General features: G+C 39.5%; 1 protein-coding gene across 9 annotated transcripts in view; it reads left to right on the top strand.

Moving 5' to 3' along the window:
* Positions 1–26629, top strand: part of SUPT3H (SPT3 homolog, SAGA and STAGA complex component) — a 416365-nt gene that overhangs the window by 326340 nt on the left and 63396 nt on the right. The window lies entirely within an intron of this gene.

Below are 26629 nucleotides of genomic sequence, written 5' to 3'. Positions count from 1 at the left end.
GCAATACCACTTCTATCAGATGTTCTGCTCCTAAACATACTTTGAGTTGGAAGAAGAAGAAATGATTTCTCTACTGGCTTTGAAGTAGGCTGAAAGGCAGACAGTCTTCCACATCTTCAAATGGTTTTAAAGCTTATAATCAAGGTTTGTTTTTTTTTTTAATGGAGAATTAAAGACTTTATATTTCAACAGCCTAAAGAAAGAGTGTGTGTATGTGTGTTAATTAAATGCTCATCTTATGGCTCTTTTAAGAAAAATCTTTATTCATGTTAATATAACTTTCTCCAAGTCCTTCTCTGTTTATAAGGGATTGGTTTGATTTTCAGAAAGCTAGGTTTGATTTATGACTAAAGCACAGTATAATTCACCATTTGTTTCATTTTTTCGTATTCACATCTACTTTAACACACTAAAGCAGAATATGTATGTGTAACATTACACATACGTACGTACATAGCATATGTTTTTTCCTGAGTGGATTTTGCTATTATCTGTTGATAGAAGTCATAATTTCTTCAAAATTATCTCATCATCTTTTTTCTTGTGTTTCAGTTAAAGAGAATGCTTTCTTAGCATTCTTTGTTTTCATTGGTTATTGTTAATCATATGCATTATCAATATGACCACGAGAATGTGTCAGAGCTTCTTTGTCTCTAGAAGCTTTCTATAATGGTGACAATTATTTTCACTTGTGGTTAATGTATTAAATTTGTCATATATATGATTCATCATATTTATATTAATCATATGTTACTGATTAAGCAGTGTATCCTTTTGCATGAGTGTTTTTAGGTTATTACAATTGAAAGAATGAAGTCTGTATCTCTTGTTTTATTTTTCTCCTACATGACAAGTGAGACTATTTTATGTGATTAGCCAAAAGGAAGATGAGATTTAGAGAAATATGAGTTGATTGGAAGAGTTTAAAAACCAACTGAAATTGAAAGAACCAATTTATAACAAAGGATTAAAATTTTCAGATCCATAGATAAGAGCCAAATAATGACTAATAGTCTGAGGCAATGGAATAGAGAGAGAAGAAAAGGGCAGAGTTGATAATAATCTAGAACTAATTAAAGGGTAGCAAAGAGAGACAGGGGTTTTGAGAAATAACCTAAAATGGTTACTAAAAGTAATGGGTAAAATTACATAAAGGAAAATGTATCTACTATAAGGGGAAATCTCCTAATCACAAGGTCTGTGATGTTTCTTCACACGGAAGTGGTGGTGGTGGTAAGCTCATTAATTCTTCAAGTTTTTTGTTTTTAAAAACACTGGTCAGATCACCTGAGAACCATCTTGGCTGATGACACTGTGTGTCTGTGTATACTTATATATTCATTCCTCCGTGTCTAACCTGATAGTCATGTATTGTTGCTTTTATAATCCAAGATTGTAGTATGTGGCAGGAAATATACTTGAAATATTCAGTGTGTGTGTGTGTATTCAAATATAGTTTAAGATGATTTTTGTCTAATAAACATATAACCAATATGGTTTTTTAAACTAATAATTCAATTTAAAAATGCTTAGTGTAAATAGATCTGGAAAATAGAACAAATAAGCCACGATCTTGAAGGCCCGCTTAGCCACTGCCAGAGCAGATGAACAGCGTCAACAGCAGATGGGAAAGAAGGCCAGCACGGGCGGACACTGAGTCTTCTTCACGCCTCAGGCCTTGAATGGTCTACTCCATTACCCGGGACTGTAAGGATCTGCCTAAGGATCTGCCCGGCCCACAGGGCTGTAGACGCCCACTCCATTGTCTGTCATGAGTAGTAGGATCAGGCAGTGTTACGTATTACAATACAGAAATCTGCCTTTTAAAGTTAAATTTCTCTTTAGAGTAGAATAGATTTGCAGACTACATATGCTAACAGTGTGAGCGCCGATCCTGGTTCCCTCGTACCTTCACTGTTAAGAGGAGACGCTCCTGATGCTGGGAGGATGCTGATGCTAAGTTCCCTGATGTCCACTCCCTGAGGTGATATATGATGCTGCTCTAGGGACACTTTGCTTCCTGGGCTTTGGGCTGTGGCTCCTAAAAGGAGAGGAGGCATGTGGGCTGCTTTTCTAGCAACCTTAGACTGGAACTAAATTATGCAGAAAGGCTGAGCTAACTTACCTCCAGTATGAAATTTCCTTTGTAAACTAAAATCGCCATTAGCAGCTAGTTTATATTTATGAAACATAGAGATTCTGTCTTTGCAGCATGTTATTCTGAACATAAAGTGCTTGTCTAATGGTGTATATAAATGAGATATCTCATTTAGATTACCCATAACTTGACTGATACATAGTTTATTCCTAAAACTATGAGACTAATTTGGAGAATTAAAATGACAACCAGTAGGTTACTTGGAAACTGAATTCCAGCGTCAACCAGTAAAGCCAAAAAATTGTGCTTTTGATGTGGCATCATTCTGCCTTCTACTGTATGACTTGTGAAATGATTGTACAAATTTACACCATTATAGATTTCAGGAATGTGGTTCATTATATGAAGAATTGAAAGTGAGTTCTTCCCCTTGGAATAATAAGTTGAAATGGTAGAAGAAAGGAGTGATTAAAGCCATGGAAGGTGGAGGGGAGAAAGGAGTACAAGCAGCGCTTTGCACTGAGTAGCTGCTGTGTTGGAGAGGGAGGGGACAGTGTGACGGAACAGCAGTTTGCTGCCATTCATACAAGGCTGTGGAGACACTTACAAACCTCCAGTCCCCACTCAGCCAATTACAACTATATTGCCTTTGGCATGTTGGTTTTACTCAGTGACTTCTTTCTTTTCAGTGTTTTCATTTATTCTCAATCCTTTGCAGAAGATCAGAAGAGAGTATCGTACCTAGAAGTTAAAAGATTAACTTAGATTAAGCTGAGGTTAATTTAAGTTAGATTTTTTTTTTTTTGCAACTTTTCCCATGGCTGTATACCTGATCTTCTGTGGTGGAGACTTAGCTTCTGTATCTATCTTAAATACTTAAGAACATTTAAAAAGACTAGTTTACCTTTTTTTAATTATTGATTTTTCCTAAATAATTCTGAAAATCACCTCAGAGCCTGTGACTTGTAGTCATTACAGTACTTAGCAAACTGGGGTATCCTGAGACATTTTGATGCTTGTCATCTTATCCTTTTATGCATTGTAGTTGGCATTATATAAAATTATATTGCATGGTGATTGACCTTAGAACCAAATGGCCAAGATTAAGATCCCAGCTCTGCACCTACTAGCAAAGTAGCCTTAAGGAAGTTCCTTAACCTCTCTATGGATCAGTTACCTCATCTGTAAAATGGGCATAATAATAGAACATACTTCATGATAGAATCTAAGGGGTACTGTGAACTTGACAAGTGATGAGCTCTTAATGTATTTCATTAATAATAGTAGAAGTAATAGTATTAGAAGTAGCAATAATAGCTGGAGTGTATTTTCTAAAAAAAAATCAGGTAAAAATACAAATGGAATAAAGTAGAAACCATTTCCCCCACCACCAAACACACAGATACACACACACAGAAGCCTCACTTTGTAATCCTAGAAAAAACTAAAATTTGAATTATAATGTGACTTCTTTACAGACTTATAGTTTATACCATTAAGATATAAATGCTACTTAAAGATTATTATCCCTGAGAATAAATTAATGTTCATTTTCACTTTTTAAGTTGATCGTGGTTGAAGAGGAACTAAAAAGCCTCTTGATAAAAGTGAAAGAGGAGAGTGAAAAAATTGGCTTAAAGCTCAACATTCAGAAAACGAAGATCATGGCATCTGGTCCCATCACTTCATGGGAAATAGATGGGGAAACAGTGGCAGAATTTATTTTGGGGGGCTCCAAAATCACGGCAGATGGTGATTGCAGCTATGAAATTAAATGACACTTACTCCTTGGAAGGAAAGTTATGACCAACCTAGATAGCATATTAAAAAGTAGAGACATTACTTTGCCAACAAAGGTCCGTCTAGTCAAGGCTGTGGTTTTTCCAGTGGTCATGTATGGATATGAGAGTTGGACTGTGAAGAAAGCTGAGTGCCGAAGAATTGATGCTTTTGAACTGTGGTGTTGGAGAAGACTCTTGAGAGTCCCTTGGACTGCAAGGAGATCCAACCAGTTCTAAAGGAGATCAATCCCAGGTGCTCTTTGGAAGGAATTATGCTAAAGCTGAAACTCCAATACTTTGGCCACCTCATGTGAAGAGTTGACTCATTGGAAAAGACTCTAATGCTGGGAGGGATTGGGGGCGGGAGGAAAAGGGGACGACAGAGGATGAGATGGCTGGATGGCATCACTGACTCGATGGACGTGAGTTTGAGTGAACTCCGGGAGTTGGTGATGGACAGGGAGGCCTGGCGTGCTGCGATTCATGGGGTCGCAAAGAGTCAGACACGACTGAGCGACTGAACTGAACTGAAGAACATTAATGGATTTTTTTTTTTTTTACCACCACTGTCATATTAAAAAACAAGGTCTCAGCAACTTGAGTGTACATAGTTTCCACTTGATTTTTGCTTACTATTTAGGTTTTGCTTACTAGCTCCTGTGAAACAGAAATCTATGGAACAAATGGCACAGCCTCAGATTTATAAAGCTTCATCAAATTCAGTTTATATGAATTTATATATTTGTGTAAGTTATTGTAAAAAGGTTTTCAGAGGCTGTTGTATGTATCAAAGTTGGTATGATTTTTAAGCATAAATTATTACTAGTCTCATTTTTCTCAGTTTTTAAAATTTCCTCATTTTACCAATTATGAAAATAATGCTAGTATGTTAGAAAATTAAAATATAAAAAAGTAAAGGATAAAATAAAACTTATATTAAGAAACTTTTAGGGCCTTAAAAAAACAGTATAGCAAAAGCTTTAAATGAGTTTTTCTATCAGACAATTAATTGGTACTTAATTGTTTTAATTGAATTTAATTGTGTAACAGAAGAGTATTTCCTTGCAGCCTAAAGATTCAGATGCTTTTGGTAATGGTTTGTTTTCAAAAAAAAAAAATCATGGAATATTCTTGTTCAGGTCAAAGGACAAGAAAGCATTTTAAAATGTGAATGAAGTAGATTTTACAATTAGAGCATTTTGTTTTTTTCTCTTGAAGAAAACACCTGCAAAGAATAACTCAGCGGGCTGTGTTATCTATCACGAAAAAGATGGTCAGACATGTGTTTCCTCTAGACCCCGGCTGTGTACAAGCAGTGGGTGGTGCCCCTGGTTGCCTCCTCTGAAGCGCAGTCCCGTGCTCAGTGAGAAGTGCTGGAAATGGCTGACAGAAAACCGGGTCTGTAATTTTGAAAGCCAGAGAAAGCAAACTGTGTACACCAAGGGGATGACATAATCCCATGTGTAATGCCTAAATATATTAGTTTCTCCTGAATGATATTCACAGTGGAAAGCTATCTCACCCTCCTGAACTTACATGTTACCAGGTGGCTCTCCATTGAAGCAGAATAGTAAAACTAAAATTTCTCATTTAAGCATGGTCATTTATCTGAATGGTACCTAAGTGTGTCCCTAGAAGTGAGCGGCTTCAAAACCCACTCGGCTGTCTTAAATTGTGAGACATCTGGCTGAGCATTTTAAAACTGGCTAAGACTTGAGAAGGGCTCCCCAGGTGGCTCAGTGGTAAAGAACCTGCCAGCCAATGCAGGAGACGAGGGTTCAGTCCCTGGATCGGGAAGATGCTCTGGAGAAGTCATTGGCAAACCCACTCCAGTGTTCTTGCCTGAGAAAGCCCATGGACAGAGGAGCCTGGCGAGCTATAGTCCATGGAGTCACAGAAGAGTCAGAGATGACTTAGTGACTGAACAGCAACAAAGACTTGAGAAAGTTGTTTGATTCCGTCTCAGAGAAGCTTTGCCTTGTACCCAGTGGCACCTTGTAAGTGAATGACCCGGCGGGCTCTGGAATCCAGCCTCTGGACTCTAGGCTGACTACTCTTCCCTGTGGCCATTTACTTTGATGTGTTATGTCTATTAGGGATGCTGGAGACGCTCTCATATCATTGGTTCTTCATAAATATTCACGATAGACAAATAAGAGTCAAAAATAAGAAATTTCCTTTAAGAAATCCTCATGTTAAACTTTTAAAAACAGAAGTGGCATAGCATATTGCTTTGACTATTTTAATATAGAATTTCACATTCATGAATAATTCTTATGTCTTGAGCACATAAAATTTGTCTGCATCTTATGTGTTCAACCTGGAAAATAAAATGTTATAAAATATTAATTTTAAAATGTAAATACCAAGTAGAAATTGTGGATGAATTCATAAATATTTTTAAGAATATTTTTTAACTGGAAGTAAAAATTTCTCAGTCTATTTTTTGTAAGTACTAAATCTATCATGTAGGTTGGAGCCAAGTACCTTTTCATAGGTATGGGCCACTGGTTCTCAGAAAACAAATTTGATGTGTGGCATATTTATTATCATATGGGGCTTCCCAGGTGGCACTAGTGGTAAATAAAGAATCTGCCTGTTAACGCAGAAGAAGCAGGTTTGATCCCTGGGTTGGAAAGATCCCCTGGAGGAGGAAATGGCAACCCACTCCAGTCTTCTTGCCTGGAAAATTCCATGGACAGAGGAGCCTGGAGGGCTACAGTCCATGGGGGTCACAAAGAGTTGGACATGACTGAGCATCTGAGCACACACACACACATATTTATCATATAAGAATAACCTAAAATTGAGCATTGTTTAGAAAAGGGGTAAAATTTTTAATTTAGTTTTTAATTTTCAAATAAGGTGGGGCAGAAATGTTAATTACAAGATTTATTGTGTCAAATTATGTGAAATAATGGTTTCTTTAGGTCATAAGCAGTTGAATATTAGAAATCTAATGATCCAACTAACACAGTATTCACTTGCGGATTACTTCAGGAGAGAACGTTTGATGTAGTAGTAAAAATACTAGAAGACTTCTTGAGAAAGAGTCATTAGAATCAGAAAAGTATTAGTTGATTAATAACATACAATATTTGTATAGGAACTTTTCATTTATTTTGTGTTATTCTTACAACACAGCAAGATGAGTGTTGTTTTCCCCACTTTATAGGTAATAAAATTGATATTTAGAGAAAAATCAGGAAACCAGTTTAAGATTACATCATGACAAGAGCTAAATAGAAATACTCTGTGGCTCACAGGGACCACAGGCTTCAATGAATCCTCACTAATCTTCCTCATTAACTCCCTCTTTGCAGATTGGCCTCTATTCTTAACTGTTTAAGTGGTCTTATTGTGAAAATGTGAAATAGCATTTCCTAAACTACATTGCATAGAAGACAAGTGTTCTAAGAGGAATTTAAAGATGCTCCATAAGAGAAGGGTTTCTTTATCAAATATTCCAGAAATCTGATTGTTATATGTAGAAGATCCACTCTGAAAATCTCATTCAGTAGGAATAGAGAAGATGTTTCAAAATCAAAGTTATGTTGTAACATTATATTCATCACAGTATCTACTTTATTTCCACATTTTATTTTATTTAAGCATTAAGAAAGTTCACAAATATAACAGTTTTTAATAATGATCAACACAAACCTGTAATAGTCTTGCCTCAAAAGAGAAATACTAAGAAATTTTTGCTCAAAAATTGTTTCACTAACAGTATCTAATAAGTGCTGACATTTTTAAACTGATTATGTTTAAAGGGGATCAATATATGGATTTCTTATTCAAGCATAACTCTTCATGGTTTTCTGGAAATATTTTTAAGGTGTCTTAAAACTCTATAAGCTATTTAAAGTGAAAGTGAAAGTCACTCAGTTGTGTCTGACTCTTTGTAACCCCATAGACTGTACAATCCATGGAATTCTCTAGCCCAGAATACTGGAGTGGGACACCTTTCTCTTCTCCAGGAGTTCAAAGTTTCAGTGTCGGATTTGTTTGGCTGTGCCTCTTGAAGCCAGGTTTGGTGAATTCATTACCGATACTTTCTCTACTGTTGTAAGCACAACGTCTTACTCTGTATTGCTAAGTAGAGTTGGCATAATCATGTTATATGTTTACTTAATGTTTCTTAATCATCAGACAGAATTCAGGGAGAAGGGACAAGAGATCTTATGTCATCTGAGCATTCTGCAGTAACAGCTTACATTGGGACAGCCCATGAATTTGTCTACAATGAGTTACCCAGTTCCGTTTTGAAAAATTCTGGTGTTATTAACAGCTGGTTTGTCTCTTCAGTAAACAGGGACATTTTGCTTTGTTTCTGCCTTAATATCAGCAGTAATAACCTCACACTTAGTTCAGCGTGAGCTGTATACACCCAAAGGTGACATACTGCCTTGCAGTTTTACTTAGAGTGTTTATTTGGACTGCTTTAAATATCAAAACAAACAAGAACCTGAAAGGCCAGAATTCCAAGACATAACTTCCTAAACAACAAAATATTTACAAGAAGTTCAAATATAAAACACAAGATGACAGAACCCTTATTTTGAGTAGCACAAAAAATTGTAAATGGGCATCCACATCAGACATCTAAGAGGTCCCTAGAAATCCTGCAGAGAATCCTAGAATTTTCAGGAAAATAATTTGAAAAAGAGACAGTCAGAGTCCTCTAGTGGGGGTCGTGGATTTGAAGTAGTTTAAGAAGTTAACTTATCTCTATTCATTGTAAAAGGCAGGCTGTATGGTGGAGAATAGAGGAAGAATTTGAACATGAGTGCACGGAAGAAGCAGTAATTGACAACTGAGAAGCTTTTCGAGCAGAATATTCTAAAAGGACCACATCTTGAAATTTGAATGTGTTATTGTACTTCCTAGGTTTTTGCAATCTTCTGAGAGAATGGAGAGAGAATAGAAAAATATTTTGAGTGACTCCCGACAGGAAATTATTTTTTCTTTTAAAAATTCACAGGATTCTTTCAACTCATAAATTCCTGAAAGCAGCAAAAATATTAGTTGGGAGGAACCAAACTAAGCTGAGATATTTCTGAGCTTAAAAAGTATGGCCTAAAAATGGCAAGAAATTTTCCTTTTAAGTCTATAAATAAGATTGTAAACATTGAGTTAGACATAAACTCAATATATTAAATTGCCAAGGTTCACCTAGCAAAAATATCATTTAAATTTTTCAGTTAATATTTCATATCTAAAGTAGTTGAATATTAGAGAAGAACACATTAATTTTATTGGGATAGATTCTTTATTAACCATTGCCAGAAACATCTAATAGTCATAGCGTGTTTGGTTTAAGTAAAACATTCGTGTACTGTTTTATTGATAGTGTGACAAAAATTCCCTCCAGACAACCATGATGAGAGCCTGTTGAAGTGGAGATGATTTACTTTTTGATGATTTCTTAAATAGGGTTACATACTTTAGTCACCCAAATACAATCATTGAACTGTCACTTAATTTACTGATGTCGTTGTAGAGTTAATTCCTACAACATAATAAGTGGATTGTTTTTAGTGGAAAATTTACACCTTCCAAAAATGAAACTGATACCTGGGTCTTATTGTGCCCAACATATATTTAAGACTGTATGCAAGGTAGGGGAAAAAATGCAGGAAAAAAATAATTATGCCTTGTTTTCCTGACTGGTGTTTTAATTATGATTTGATTTAAACCAAATCCCCCAGGCTGTGTATGCACAGATCAAATATTCCACTCCCACACACCGCCTCTGTATGACCCCAAGCTGTGAGAAGAGAAAATTCATAGCCCATATGTCAGTCAGATGTTAATTCTTGCCCTGGCACCTGGAGAGGCTCTCCCACCTGACTGGAGTGCGTTCACAGTTCTGGGCGTATACCCAAGATATGGAGTAGGCTCTCCAGATCTGGAAGTATTTTGGCTGATGAGTTGGCAGAGGGCACGAGGGCAGAGCCCAGGGTCAGGTTCTGAATTTGCCTAGGTGCATTCAAGGTGACAGTTGGGCAACTGTGCCCCTGCTGGAGAGACCAGGGGAGGAGTATCTGAGTTGCCTCTCTGGCTTCAGAAGTTCACAGCCCGGACTGCAGGTTCCTGTCAATTCCAATTCAAACACTTGTGCAGATTTTATAGTTTCCAGGAGAGAAGTTAAGGACTGTTCTTCTGGCCCTGATTTAATTCTGCATTCCTGATCTAACCTGAACCACCCATTCCCATATGCTGGACTAATTAGGTTAAGAGCCTAATAAGTAAATAAGTTGTAGTTGACAAGCATTCCTCCTTGAAGCAAGCTTTTGGTGTTTAACGCAAAGACAGGGGGTGTGGAGAAGAGGAGGAAAAAGAAGGGAGAGGAGAGGAGGAAAAAGCAGTCCCAAGCTGCACACTGAGCTTTTCTCTGAAGCCACTGTCTAAAGATGACGGTATTGGGAATTGATTCTCACGTGAGTGAATGAACCTCACTTCCGGTTTTGGTGACAGCAGCATCTTGCACCCACACAACCAGTTCACGAGTGGTTAAAGGCAAAATGAATAAGGAGGCAGGACAAGACTGCACTGCTCCAAGTCAGTCTGCCATGTGCCAGTGCTGGAAAAACAACTCGAAGTATATGCCTTCTTGATAGCATGAGGTACCCTTCACATGCAAAGGACAGCACTTGCTTTCTTAGTTTGGTTTAGATGGTAGCAGTTCATCTGATAGAATCCTTATTGGTACGATTGAACTAGACATGATTTAGAAGTGGAAGTGCTGCTGGGTACCATCCCCACATGGCCTGAGATCCTTACAGCTCTGGTGTCTCCATTTAATAGTTCAGTAAAAGTTGCTAAACGTGTATTAAAAATCTGTTGAAAGGGGGCTGTACTGTATGGAGATGAGGAGCTGGATGTTCCATACAGTGAAGGAGATGCTCAGCTGCGCGTGTAAGCCGTGCCCTGTGGTTGGTGTTGCGGGGGTGGGGGCAGGGGGGAGGCACACACAAAAGAGGCCACTGGCTGCTGAGCCACTAACATTTAAACGGAGTTTATGAGATGGAGGTAAAGGAAATGAGTGAGAACTGTGAAAAGACAGCTCGGGCAGAAAGAAGAGCAGGAATAAAATGAGGGAAAATAAAATGTAGGAAGATAGAATGGCTGTTTGGACCAGGGTAAGCGTGTTCTTTGGAAGGAATGATGCTAAAGCTGAAACTCCAGTACTTTGGCCACCTCATGCAAAGAGTTGACTCGTTGGAAAAAACTCTGATGCTGGGAGGGATTGGGGGCAGGAGGAGAAGGGGACAACAGAGGATGAGTTGGCTGGATGGCATCACCGACTCAATGGACGTGAGTTTGAGTGAACTCCAGGAAATGGCGATGGACAGGGAGGCCTGGTGTGCTGTGATTCATGGAGTTGCAAAGAGTCGGACACAACTGAGTGACTGAACTGAACTGAACTGAACTGAACTGAAGGGACTGAGTCTGGAGTGCACTGAGCAGGCAAAGCGTCGAAGGTCGGCTGATGACAGTTTGAGAGGGATTTTGAATCCCAGGCCAGTTTATATGGACTTCATCACACAGGCCAGCAGTTATCTAATCATGCTTTACAGAAACCCCAGATTATTTTACATGTCTTCTGCAGAATAATAAAGCGTTTTCCCTAAATAGTACAGATCAGCTTTTCTCTGTCATATATATTGAGTTTTCAGGAAGATTTTATTTGGAAAATTTGTTTGTAAACAACAGGTATGGTTAGCAGGGAGCAATTTTAGAGTTCTTGAGCAAGGCATTCATATGAACAAACATGAATTCTGGGAAGAAAAAAAAAGTAACCCAGCTAATGGGATGGAGGAGGGTTTGGGGTTAGGAGATGTAATTGGCCAAGAGACTGATCAGGTGGCCACCGCAGTATTACAGGCCAGAAGACAGAACAGCCTCTGCCGAGGCAGTGACACTGAGAGCAGAGAAGATGGGGCTCTATTCAAGAGACATTTGCCATAAAGAACAAGTAGAACAAGATCCTGAATGAAAGAATGATAGATGACAAGTTTGTGATTTAGGTCAGTGCATAAAGCAGATAATTAGAAATAGTCCCAAGAATAAACTCTCTACCCAGATGCAACAGGCATTCTAACTTTCTGTTTGAACTTCTGGGAGTGTTTAGATATATAACCAGAAAGTCCCATGTATTATTATGCAGTTTGGGTGAACAAATTGACTTTCTAAGCCATTAATGAATTTGGTCGTGCATTCCTGAAAGATGACTATAATCTGGCCAGATTTTGGAAATGTTTTCATCATTAAAGCCATGCCCCCAATAGCTTTGCGCTGGTACAAATAACCAGAGCATCTTTTTTCTAAACGTTGATTAGTGGCGTTCATCTCTGTGTGAACCTGTTATCTCCATCACCTCCCCCAAAATAAAGTCTCAGGGAAGTAATGGGAACAACGCTGACTCGGACAGCAGATTTTGGAGGATGAAGGAATGATGTACCGTTAGCCTTTTTACCTTGTTTTAACAGAAATCCAGTCTTAGCGATGATAGCGATGCTTCTCAGTGGAGACGCACTATGCTCAGTTCATCCTCACCCTGCACTCCCTGCTCACCGACATGACCATCTGTAAGAAGCTCAGTCTCAGACTTTCTGCCCTTCCCCGCTACGAGTCCCTCCTTCAGCTTTATGAAAGAAAACATTGCTTTCTGTGAAAGGTTTTTGTACACCCGCATCTGGAAGTGTTTATTTCAGTGGCATGTAAGCTATCTGTGGATTTAGTTAGCACCAGACCCCCTTTTGTATACTCCTGCCTTAAAAATTTTATAAATGATCTTATTGAATTGGTGCCAGTGTGCACATGGTTTGGCTGATTGCTGCATATATCCTTTACCTGCCAGTCACCTTTGATTTATGTTCCTTCTGCTAAGCTTTTACTTTCCAAAAATGGTGCCACTGAACTGTCCTCTAAATCATCTTATTGGTTAAATTACTCCAAGACGAGCTGATATGTTTTGGGTTGCCTACAGACAGATGAATTTATATCTTTTTGCCCTTACCCACTTCTAGTAAAGCCACTTAGAGAGGAGGGTGTTATGTCATCGATCTCTTTATTCCAGATGAATACCATCTGAAACACTGTGCCAAGACCAAAGTGACAAAGAGGTGTTCTTCAGCATCCCCTTCTGCCCAGAGACCTTCTTGTACACATAAGCCTGTGTCTTGAACTGAACCTGGTGTGGGGACTTTTCATGGCTCAGAAAAGGGGAAATAAAGTCTCTCAAAGAATAAGTAAACTACATCAGAAAGATCGAGACTTTGTAGGCTCTACAAAGCTGTACTAACTTGTGAGTTTTATGGTGTTTCCTGGAGAAAAGCAGGTGGCTTGGCAGTTATTTTAGATATTGGCTATTTGTGGTAATGGTTTAGAGAGGTTTCATATTTCTAAAGAGAGATCCTAAAAAGCTAGTTCTTAAAAGGGTTTGACAAAGTGATGCATCATTTTAAACAAATTTTCTAGGAGTTCACTGGTCACTGAATATGCCATTTAACTTGATCTTGCAGGTTACCAGCTCTCTCCATGGGGGTAATCTTAATACTTTAGAGGGTACTCTTAATCACTTAATATTTAATAACTGGGAAGGTTAGTATGCTGACAGCGTAAAGCAATACTGATAGAATTTTAAAATAGCTTTTAGATATGCAAATATCTAAATTAAAAAAGCTTGGCAAAGAATGACTTTTTTCTGTTCTATATGGTGATAGGGGAGTATTTTTAAATTTCACGATTACACTTGAAATGGCATGGAAGCATTTCAGATGCTTGGATTACACGGATCTCAGTGTCATAGCTCACAAAGTGTTGGAAGCAAAGGATCGAGCTTCTAGGCAGCTTTACTTGTGGTCCCAGCAAGCCTGGAGGAGTTTATTCCAAAATACTCAAGAGGCTTCATTTATCCTCCTGAGAGTTTATGTGGCACTCCCTCTGTCCTGCCGAGGCGAAAGACATCTCAGGAGCTCAGCAGTCAGTCACGTTGGCACAGCCTAGTCAGTCCTCCTCCTGGTGTGCTTTTCAGAGATGTGGGGGACTGCATGGGAAATCAGCGCCAGGTATGTGAGTGCAGTATTTGCCTTAAACTGTCACTTTTATTCAAAATGTATATGTGTGTCTGTGTAGTCTTTTAGACAGGTAGAATTTATGTGTGTATGTGCATGTATACACATAAGTAGCCTCATTTTAGAACTTGTCTTCTAAGGGTTTTAAATGTATAATACCATTTCATCATTCCAACAGCCTAAAAGATAGTAGAATTATGACTATCCTAAATAAATAAACATTAGAAGATTATCTTAAATGAACCAAAAATTTCACTGACACTATTTCATGTAAGTCACCATTTGACATTCTACTGTCTTTGATGGTTGGAGTCAGATGACTGGCCTGAACCCCAGTTTAATCAGTTATGAAAATAACTGTTTTTTAGCAAATATTTAGTAGTAACACTTGAAAGTTCCTAGCACTATGCCTAAAATAGAGAACGTGCTCCCCAAAGCAAACACAGTTTTTTTTTGTTTAAATCATTGTCATCCTCGTAGAACACAGAAGTAGACATGGCATGGCTAGTATGCCCTTCTGAAAAGTGCAGAGGAGATCCAGTCTGACATGTGACTATGGGGCAGAGACCCAGACCCACTGATTGTTTCTCTGTAGTCTTCAGAGAATTCCCTGCTGTTTTCATGTCTACATTCACGTGTACAAAGTGGGTAATAATGTGTTCTTTATAGTTTCAGAGTATCTTGAGCTCCATGACCGCTGGACTCCTTTCCTGCCCCACATTTCTGCCCCCGTGTGGGCAAACAGGCCCATGTTGAGGACCATTGTACTTCCGGTGGTGGTGGCATTACTGACCACATATGGGAAGTGAGGCTTAGATGCAAAAAGGGTATGGTAAAAAGATGAAAAGCTACAGAAATTGTGGGTTGCAAAAAGTGACTGCCAAAAGCTTTTCCAGGAATGAGAGCTTAGAGAAGTTGGAAGCTTTAGATTGAAAGAATGAAAGATATGGTACATCGCAAACTGGCTTTAATTTCAAGTTTCCAGCTTGAGGATCAAGAAAGGACCTTTACCTAGAAAGGTTCCTATTCCTGCTTTCATTGATCCCTAAACCCTAAACTCCAGCTAGCAGTCACTGACCTCTCTTAAAGTATGTCTTGTACCCATGTGAAAATTTAATTTCAAGTATCTGGGTGAAAGGATTCATAATTCAACAAAATCATTTGGTGATGATACTTTAAGTTGTAGTCCTCGTCCGTTCTCTCAGTCCATCTTAGTAGGACCTGCCTCCCTTTAGTTTTTCAAGATAAATGAGAATTTATACTGTTTTTCTAAAACCTCCTAAGGATTTAACTGTGAAATCACTGTTTCCAGGTTATTTCAGCATCCAATCCTTACACTCTTTTCTTCCAACCTAAACTGAGAATTTTTCTCTATTTCTCCTTTGTGGAAAGAAAAATACTATAATATGATATGAACAAACTCTCTGAGGTCCTTTCTAATTTTGGTAGCTGTGTTTCTCACACTTGCTTGGAAGAAGTTTGTCACTGTCTCCACTTTAATCTCGAGACAGCTTCTGTGTACGCCCATACTTCCTTTAGGGGTCAAGGTCTAGAGAAGGAAACCTCTTCACACTTGGATAGAGCTAGGCCCAGGGAGCTCCTGGTGATTCAGGGTATGGTAGGAAGTGTCAAATCCCTCCTCTTCCTTATTTCTTTGACTCTCTCTGAACTGTTTTCTCCTTCAGAGACAAATTTTGAACCTTGACCCACTTTCCCCAAGATATTTTGTATTTCCTGGTCTCCCTACCCCCAGATAGACCAAGAGACTGTGTTTTAATCATTTTGTATCTCCCTCAGTGAATTACATTGGCCTTTGCTTATTTGGAGCTCATCATAAAAGATGGATGAGTGAACGGACAGATGAGCGAAATGATGGTCTGAAGAGAGAACAACCCTCCAATGGACAAAGTCTAATCTTCATCTCCGTGGTCAGCTTTAGGTGGTCAACTTAGTATATCCTGATCTGGATCAGTTCATTTCAGTCACTCAGTTGTGTCCGACTCTTTGCGACCCCATGATCAGCACGCCAGGCCTCCCTGTCCATCACCAACTCCCAGAGTCCACCCAAACCCATGTCCATCGAGTCGGTGATGCCATCCAACCGTCTCATCCTCTGTCATCCCCTTCTCCTCCTGCACTCAATCTTTCCCAGCATCAGGGTCTTTTCAAATGAGTCAGCTCTCTGCATCAGGTGGCCAAAGTATTGGGGTTTCAGTTTCAACGTCAGTCCTTCCATTGAACACCCAGGACTGATTTCCTTTAGGATGGACTGGTTGGATCTCCTTGCAGTCCAAGGGACTCTCAAGAGTCTTCTCCAACACCACAGTTCAAAAGCATCAATTCTTCGGCACTCAGCTTTCTTTATAGACCAACTCTCACGTCCATACATGACCACTGGAAAAACATGGATACTCCACTACTTTTGATTAAACAGTATATAGATCACTGCAGAGCCATAAAAATGATATGGTTGCTTCCTTATTAGTGTCCAGCATTAATCATTGATTCCCCTGGAATCTCAGGCAAAATCATGCCCAAGTTACCTCATGAGCAGTATCTATTTTAAAATGAATATTTTCAGTGGGTACTTACATACCAGATGTTTTGAAGAATCCTTGGGCACTGAGAAAGTATGGAGCTTTGCTCCTCGCATCATGCTGGAGCCATAATGGAGCTGACTCTGAAGCTTTTGTTGTAGCGCACAGACTCTGTCCTCGTGGTGCGTGAGGTCAGGAGTTGCAGCATATGGTCTTAGTTGCTCAGTGGCGTGTGGGATCTTAGTTCCCCAACCAGGGATCAAACTTTCATCCCCTGCATTGAAAAGCAGATTTTTAACCACTGGACCTCCAGGGTTCTTGCTTTGGGGGGGTTTTGTTTTGTTTAAATCCAAGAAAGCATTGTCTAATTATTGGGCTCTGGAGTTGGCCTTGTTATAGAAAATCCTTCTTCATGGGTGAAGTCAGATTTTACTGGTATGGCTATTTTATGAGCGATTAAACTGATAACATTTAAGGCAGGCTACAGTTGATAGTCAATAGATAGGTTTTTTAATGACAGCAATTATAAATATGAAACTATCCCCTGATAGAGGTGGCACTGAATCATCACTATCCATTCAGGAAGCTTTTGACTGAAAAATTATAGGCACCACAAATAACCACTTAGAAAACAAGATTTGAAGAACCCAAAATAGCCGAATTATTTGGATATTAAGAACGGCTATTACTGAGATGATTATGAATTCCCAGAGACACAGCCTAACTTTTCTGATAAAAGTCCCTTTGTTAGTGGTATGCTGCTGTACAGTTTCAGACACATTTTTATGATACATTTTTATGCATGGCCATCAATTAGGAAAAGAGTCTAGACATCTTGTTTTCAAATTTGGAAGAACTGTTTTCTCATTGGATAACAGCTTCACATGCTGTCATGAAAAATGTCAGGTTCCCACACAGACTGTAGTTGTCTGCATTCTTAGTGGGGAACCTTTCTCTTGCCCCATTAAGAAATTCATTCCCAGCAGATAGTATTTTGTGCTATAAGGCTAAATAAAATCACTGGTCACCTGCAGTATAAAGATGCAGCTTCATATTTCCTCACTGAAGGAGAAGTCGTCTTTCTTTTTATGCCAAAGAAAAGCAGATATCCACAGGGATGCTGCAATTCTGCTTTGAGAGAAATAAAAGAATTCTCAGGATTGGACTTCTTTGGTGGCTCAGTGTTAAAAAATCTGCCTGCCCATCGAGCCAATCAACAGGTTTGATCCGTGGGTTGAGAAGATCCTCTGGAGGAGGAAATGGCAACCCACTGAAGTATTCTTGCCTGGGAAATCCCATGGACAGAGGAGCCTAGCCAGCTGTAGATCATGGGGTTGCAAAGAATCGGATACGACTTAGCAACTAAACAACAGCAAGATAGTAACAAAGGAATATGTCCTGATGTACTGCTGCCAGCTAAAGGAATGGAGGTTCCTCTCCATAGGCAGATGGAGATAAGACTTGGGAAGGAAGACAGAAGAAATCACCCCTCCCGTGTGTAATTAGGAAACCCACTTCTCTGCAGCATCTGTCTTTTTCCCGAGGGGTGTGTTTGGTTTGACTCTTCTCACTGGGCAGGGAAATCAGTTCCCCTGATGAACAAGGAAGAATAAAGATGATGAGTAATTCTCATATTTTGTTCAGAAGAAATCATTTTCCAGTTAATTAGTTAAGCAGCTATAGTTTTGAATTCCTGGTATGTGGTTAGTGCCATGTTAGACACAGGAGAAGAGGGGAAGGAAAAAAATGAACATCTGCCGGGTGCCAGCACCTCTCACAGGAACGGGCACGCCGAGAGCCAGTCTTTATCTGCACCTCTGTTAACTCCCAGCACCAGTGCCTGAGACTAGAAAGAGAGCTTGACATTCAGTTGTGGGGAGGGCAACAGTGACTCCCTCTTTAGATAAGTGTTAACTTTACCTCATTCATTGCTTTTGGAATTCAGAGGGAACTGTATGGCCGGATTAATCAAGAGTCTCCCTCAGGGATTCTTGTGCGTCTCTGTGCTCTCCAAGGCCTGGTGGGAAGGCCTCCTGCCCTCGACCCCGCGTTGTGTGCCGAACCTCCTATCACAAACACTGCTCAGGCCCCCTTCACCGCCACGCCCTGAACCAAAAGGCAGGCACTAATGGATGAGTAAGCAGATGTGGTCTATGCAGACAATGGACTGTTGTTCAGCCCATGAAGGAACGAAGTGCTGATCCTTGCTACCACATGGACGAACCTTGGAAACACGCTAAGTGAAATAAACCAGACACAAAAGGACAGATATTACATGGCTTCACTTTTGTGAAATAGCTAAAAAAAGACAAATTCACAGAGACAGAAAGTGGATTTGAAGTTTCCAGGGGTGGAGGAGAGGGAGAATTGTTGTTTAATGGGTACAGACCTTTTGTTTGGAGTGATGAAAGCTTTGGGGAAACAGTGGTGATAGTTGTTTAGTTTTGTAAACATAATGCCACTGAATTATGCATTTAAAATGGTTACAGTGGCAAATATTTTGTTATATATATATATTTCTTTTTCATTGTCCTCACCCCAAAAAAAAAGCAGCTGCTGCCAAATGACACGAAGGTCTATGGATTGTGCTGTAGCCAGAGTCTTAGGTGGGTGTTATATAAGTCTGAGTTAGCGGAGGATTTGAGCTGCATAAGTTTTTAAGGAAGAGAAAAGGTAGATTCGCTCATCAAATCCTTCTTCTCTTCACGTTCTAATTCAAAATTCAGTATACACTCATGAACTGACACAGTGTCCACGGTGGGTGCATGTGCTGGCTGAGAGTATGACTGGGGCTTCCCTGGTAGCTTGTGGTGAAGAGTTCACCTGCCAACACAGGAGGCATCGGTTCCATCCCTGGTCTGGGAAGACCCACATGCCGTGGCACAACTAAGCCCTTGCACCACAATTGTCGAGCCTGGAACTTCCTGCTCTAGAGCCTGGAAGCTGCAGCTACTGAAGCCTAGTGCCCTAGAGCCTGTACAAATAAATAAACTTAAAAAACACTATGACTCATATTACTCTTAAATTTGTTGGTATATATGTATTATAGATCCAGATAATGAATGCATGAAACATAATAGTTTTTTCTGTATATTAGCAACTAATTAGATGGGCATTAAGTATTCAAATTGCAAATATATTTTTTTAATAAAATATATAATATGATTCCATTAAATTTTCAAAAAGCTAAAATATAAATTTTAATTTGATTTAAATACTTTAAAAACATATCAAGGGCAAGGCCCATCATAATGGTATTCACACAACTGGTAAAGGAAAAGATATACAAGGCTAGAATTTGGGGGAAATGCCAGTGGTGTTTTTTTGTGCTTTGTACAATGCAAAGTTTTTCAAATTTGTTACTAGAAGTTGTGGTCACAACTCTGTCAATAACAGTGACATTCTTTGGAACAATTTGAAGGTTACTTATTATTTTTTCTGGATATACCCAAAGAAAGAACATCTTGATGAAATAGATATCAAATTTGACCTTGCAATCACTGTCAAACATATGGTGGGAATGCTGACTAAGAACAGATGAAGTGATTTGATTTAGTTTTGAGAAGGTATAAGATGAACCATAAAGAGACCAACACAAGTTTCTCAGATCAAGAATAAATCAAGGTCTGTGAAGGAAAATAAAATCAATTTTAAATTGCACTGTCCCCAAGTTACTCGGTATGAACTGTTGAATAATGCTAGCCAAAGCTTATCCAAAAGTTATATCTAAATTTGGCTAATTCACTTATTAAAAAAAGTTGTTTTTTTAAGAGAAAATTGTTTTCTGAATCAAAAGCAAATTTGAACAAAGGAATGAAAATACTCGCCTAATTACAAAGGAGAATTTTCACAAATCATTTTAAAACTGATTTCTATAGAAAATATTTTCTGTTTATTATAGATCAGGGTTATTATTACAAGAAAATCATTTCAATGAATCTCTTATTTGTTTTGTTATTTCTAGAAAAGTTAGGTAAATTCTATGGAGTGAGGAAGGGGATAGGCATTGTCTGAAAAAGCTTCTCACTTAATTTGAACTTGGGGAACAGTGTTTATTCATTTGACATATAAACTACATGAAGTAAGCGGTTGTCTCCAGCAGGACATGTAGTGGAGAAACTTTGGAAGAATCTATCAGATTGGGAAGCAGGGAGAGAAGCACGTAAAAATTAGAAACTGATGTGAAAGGTTGGGAAAGAGGAGAAGTGAGACTTCACTGAGGTCAGGGTCTAGGAGAAAAGAGCCAGGAGGGAGGAGAGGAGAGAGGTTCAGCAGACGGGAGAGATGAGCCGTGGCCACAGGCACTCAGAAGCCAATGGGGAAGCAGGCCCAGCTGCAGAAAGGATCCGTGTTCACAGTGGAGGGCGGGGTGGGCTTTGGCCCAGAAGCGCAGCCGCAGTCCTCTCCTTCCTCTGTAACACTTTGAAGACCTCTAGTGTGTGTCGCCCAGGTGCACTCTAAAAGGGCTGTGCCAGGTTACTCTACCACCAGCAGTTCGTGAGAGTTCAGATTTTGCTGTGTTCATGCCAGTGTTATTAAGTTTTAAACATCATTAAAAGTTTAATAATTTGATGGTCTGCCAACATTTCTAAAATGTGGCATGGCACTAAAACGAAAACCATCCCTGTTTGTAAAATATTCCTTGGAGAATCCCAGTGCTGTCTGCCTTTGGTCTTGCCCCCGCCGTGACAAGTCCATGAGCCTCTCTCCATCCGTAATGTGAGTCACAATACAGGACCTTCTGGGTCCCAGAGAGGTTAAGAAGAATAAAGGAGATGATAAAAGTGAACATTTATAATTGTAAGCTAGATAAATGTAAATTTTAAGATAATTGGCCTATATATTAACTCACATGGTAAGACATAACCTGAGTACCTACCTCATAAGATTGTGTGAGGCTTAAATAAAGCCATATCACTTCTAACCCCAGTTTTTAAAATCGAAATTTGAAGTAGGGAGTGGACTAAATAACCAATCCTACTTCAAATATCGGTTTTAAAAACTGGAGCTAGAAGTGCTATAACTGGGATTAGAAGTGAAATATCTAAGAATAGTCAGGAAAATTCTCAAAAAATTTAATTGGGGTTGTTATTGTTGTTGTGTCCCTCAGTCATGACCAACTCTTCGTGACCCCATGCCCAGGGACTAGAGCCCTGCCGGGCTCCTCTGTCCATGGCATTTCCCATGCAAGAATACCAGAGTGGGTTGCCCTTTCCTTCTCCAGGGATCTTATTGACCCAGGGATCGAACCTCCATCTCCTGTATTGCAGTTGGATTCTTTTACCTTTGAACCACCAGAGAAGCCCCTTATAATTGGGAGAGGGAGTATTAATTAGGTAGGACAAGTATTAAAACGTAGTACAAAGCTTTAGAAACTCACAATTCAATATTGATATATAAATAGATTGAGAAACCTCAAAAGAACAAAAATATACCCAAATATGGATGGTGAATTTAACATACAATAAAAATAGAAAAATAGTCTCCAAAATTATGTTTGTAACCAAACCAAAACAACCACCAAAAACACCTAACATATAAAGCAACAAGAAGGTATATTCTGTTATTATTTAAAAGGAGTAATCGAGGAAAGTATCTGTCTCTATACATGTTTATGTATGCATATGGTTATATATAATAGGCTTCCCTGGTGGCTCAGATGGTAAAGAATCTGCCTGCAGTGCCAGAGACCTGGGTTTGATCCCTGGGTCAGGAAGATGCCCTGGAGAAGGAAATGGCAACCCACTCCAGTATTCTTGTCTGGAGAATTCCATGGACAGAGGAGCCTGCCAGGCTACACAGTCCATGGGGTCAGAAAGAGTCAGACACAAGTGAGCGACTAACACGAGACTGGACTGGATGCTTCTGTATGCAGAGAATCATCTGGAAGGTGGCCGCAGTTGTTGACAAGGTCAGTGATAAGAGAGAGGCATACTAGCTAATGTCAACGTTTGCCATAGTTTGAGGTTTTAGACCAATTTCAAGTATTACCTGTTTTAAAATATTTTAAAGAAAATAGAAGCTCAGAGTAAAAGCCAGGCCAGTGGGAACTTTTACGAATAAAGTATCTTGATGATTTTTTAAGGTTTCACTCAGGTATTTTAGTGCACTGGTATCTAATGTATCAGGAGTTGTATAAACCTACCTTTTTGCAATGCAATTCTTTGCCCAGTCCCAGGCACAGAACTGGCTTGTAGTGAAGAGTTTCTGGAGTGTGAAGGTAGCTTTCCTTAACTATCACATGGGTCTAATTTAAGATGCAGGATGGCCGAGTTGGCAGTCCTCTTAAATACTTTCCCCATAGTACCAAGGTGAAATATCAAACTTTGGGCAGCCGGTGAGTTCCGTGAATTCATGTGTGGCATTTCTTTACTGTCTAGAATTGAGATCCAGTGCCCAGTGCTTAGTTTTAAATTATCTTTCTGAAATTCTTGCTACCTTTCTGCACCGGTTGAAATGAAGCCCTTTGAACACATGGGGAGTTGTTTAAAGGTCTTGCTTTGGGAAGTCACTGCTGAACGCATTATGGCAGAGTTTTGTTTCTTGCTGCTCTTTCCAAGTCTCTTCTTTTTAGTCCTTCCTCACTGCCTACAGTCAGAGGCGCTATGTCAGAGTTTATCTTCAAAAAAGGTAGAAACTAAGCAATTTTTCTCTTTTTTTTAAAACTTAACATTGGAGAAAGCACAGTAAACATATATCACCAGTAATTGTATCAGACTGGGGATTTTGCAAGCCCGTGAAGTCAGCATCTCAGAAAATGGAGACAGCCATATCGTGTATATGATCATCTTGAAAAATACCACCTCCCCAAATAATAATGCCTGTTACACCAAATATAGATCAGAATGTAATGATGTAACTGCTGACCTTTTGGCCAGCTGCAATTGTTAATAATAGTCAGGTCTGTAATAACTGATGGAATGATGGTGGTTTTATGGATGATAAGAGAATCACAGTAAGCCATTGCTTGCTCTCAAGGTTGGCAACAGTACTCATTATCTACTGTGTCATATCTGTGATGTCTGTAACAATCCCAGAACTTAGTGTCTTAAAACAACAGTTATCATTTGATGTCACGTAATTACTGTGGGCCCAGAATTTGGGAGCAGTAGGGTTGAGCCTGCCTTTTGTGATTTCCCATGAGATTATAGTCAACTGTCAGCCAGGTGCCGACTGAAGTCAGATGGTTCCTTCTAAGGTGCCTCACTTATTACATGGCTGTCACGGTTAGTGCTGGCCGTTTCCTGGAGACCTCAGTTCTCTGTGAGATTACGTGTCCTCATTGCATGGCAACTGGCTTATTCCAGAGCTGGAAACCCAAGAGAGCATGGAGAAAATCATAAGGGCCTTCTGCACCCTACCTAAGGGTCATGCTGATAGCTTTACCAATCCTGATTCAGTGTGGGAGGAGCCATGCAAGGGCAGGAATACCAAGGGGCAAGAATTACCAGGGACTGTCTTGGAAGCTGGCTGCACAGCAACCCATGCAGGATACAGTCTTTGGGAAAAGAGCAATTTGGACTCAGTTAAAAACAAAACAAACAGCAACAAAAACAGGACACCAAGTCAGAAACTTCATCTCATCTCCAAAAGTATGAACACTGAAGATGAGGGCACATTACTTCCAATAGCTGGTGCTGTTAAAGGAGGGCATTTCTGTTGAGTAAAGCACCACAGCCCAGAATTGCTGAACAAGTCCCGTTTCCCCTCCACTAAATCTTAAGTGAACAGTTTTATCACAGTGGATTTCTGTATGATGACTAATGAACTGTAGGGTAATCCAGCCATTGTTTTTAAAAATCCATTTTGACAAATAAAGCTGATATGCTGCTTAAAGAGTTAGGACCTGTGTGTGTCTCCTCCACAGAGAGGAGGTTTCTGTTCTCCACGTCCAGCCCAAACCCCACACCACGTCATCGGCCTAGCCTTCAGTTTCTCCTCTGTAGTAGGACCTTGGGTTGAGTCAGCACAACTGGGATTTGGAATCCTGACTCCAGAAAGTCTGTGTTTTTTCAACCTCAGGCTCAGCCATTCTCTGATTTTAAAACTAGTAACATTTCAAGTTCTGCATTCAAAGGCCCACTTAGCAGTAAATGAGCGAGTGTGCATAAGAGGCTTTGGACAGTGGCCTAACGAGAATCAGGGTGCAATTAATGAGGTGGTAGTCAGAGTCATCCTGATTGTGCTGTCCTTATCACTGTTCACATCTGACCTTGACCTGTCCAGCTGTACTCCACGCTGACTTTGAGGCATGCTGAGTTTTCTAACCTGTTTTTTAAAAAGCAGAAGACAACTCGTTCTGACTTTTCTACTCTAGAGAAATGTTATACATGTAAGTGAAAGAATACATGAAAATTATTTAGAAAAAAGGAGAGAAGTGCTTTTAAAAGGCCATTAGAATAAGATCTGGAAGAGGCTCAATGGCTTCAGTTAACCAGCTCTTTTGTGAACCTCAGAGGCCTCATGTTAGAGTTTAAGGCTTTTTGTTGTTTAGTCACTCAGTCATGTCTAACTCTTTGTGACCCCATGGATTGCAGCACACCAGGCTTCCCTGTCCTCACTATCTCCTGGAGTTTGCTCAAATTCATGTCCATTGAGTCAGTGATGCCATGCAACCATCTCATCCTCTGTCACCCCCTTTTTCTTTTTAATGCTAGATGATCTTAAAGATCCCTCTCATCCATCATCATCTTAGTAATTTTGTATTTGATCTCACAGCCACCCTAGGGAACAAGAGTTCTCTTTGGGCAGTTTACTTCCATGACTCAGCTTCCTCATGTAGAAAATGTGACTAGTAACAGTACCTTCTCATGGACTTGTTAGGGATTAAGTGAGTTAAAATATGTGAAAGCCCTTTCAGCATTGCCTGGAATGCAGTCAGAACTCCGTAAGTCTTAGCAATGGCAATGACGATGTTTATGATGATGATTTTGCTGATGAGGAAGCTGTGATTCATCAAAGGTCATCATTTTTTTCTCTGAGATAACACAGTAGGAGAGCTGAAGCTTGAATTCAGGTCTTCTACTAAACCACATTGTTTGTGCATATATCTTTCAGACCTTGTCTATTTTTTAAATATAGAGTTGATTCTCACAGCATCTAAACAGCGCTGCCTAGACTGTCTTACAGAAAAAAGTGAGGAATGAGAAAGATGGGATGGTATTTGCCCCTAGGATTTTGAGTCTGTGGGACATATAGCAACACCTCCTTCAAAACTAGGTCCCACCAGGGTGTCACCACCTAGGAGGGTGGAAGAGAATCCTACTTAATTCCCAGGAACTCTTTGAGCTACCTCACTTCCGCTGACACTGCCTGTGTGATACTCACTCACTTTACCCTACCTCAGTTACATCTTCTCATTTCTTACTTATTTGGATAGGAGGCATGAATTCCATTTTTTATTGTACAGGCTGTTAAAGCAGTAAGTAATGGTTTGGTTTTAAAATAGATTCTTTGGGGACTTCCCTGGTGGTCCAGTGGTTAAGACTCAGTGCTTCCAATGCAGGGGCCGCAGGTTCGATCCCTGGTCAGAGAACTAAGATTCCACATGCTGCACAGTGCAAAGATTACAATCAAGTCTTTGTTCTCCAGTCTTTTCCACTAAGTGTTGTTCTGCTTTGGGTGAATGCTTGGAAAGCAAGATCTCATTGTCTTCTATGCAGTTACTGCATTAGGAATACACCACACTCCCAGACAGTGCCAGCATCATCTCAGCCATGTTAAAAAGACAGGGGAAACTAGAAGCAATTTGACCAGTTTTATTATTCTTCCTGTTTTGTTTTCAAATATAACCAAGGCGTTATTTCTCAAAGGCTGTGTCTTTCAAAACAAAATGTCCTTGAGTAGCTCTCCAATTTTAAACAATGCTGTCTTCACTCAAAATATTTTTGAAATTACTCTCTGGTAATTATCTTCAGAGCTTGCAACACATTCTTTTGAAAAGATTCAGTGGCGATGAATCAAGTTACTTCACAAACACACCATATAGTTGTACACATAAATATAAAAAGAAAAATTATGGAATGGATTGTTTTGTGGCCCAGTTCAGTAGCTGAAGCTAAGTTGATGCAGAAAATTTAAAAATTGCTTAAAAATTTTAAATATCAACTGGTACTAATAGGTTATTACCAT

The sequence above is a fragment of the Bos javanicus genome, chromosome 23 (assembly GCF_032452875.1).
Source record: "Bos javanicus breed banteng chromosome 23, ARS-OSU_banteng_1.0, whole genome shotgun sequence".
Taxonomy (NCBI): domain Eukaryota; kingdom Metazoa; phylum Chordata; class Mammalia; order Artiodactyla; family Bovidae; genus Bos; species Bos javanicus.
Note: the sequence above shows the minus strand (reverse complement) of the source record. Positions and strands in the feature narration are given on the sequence as shown.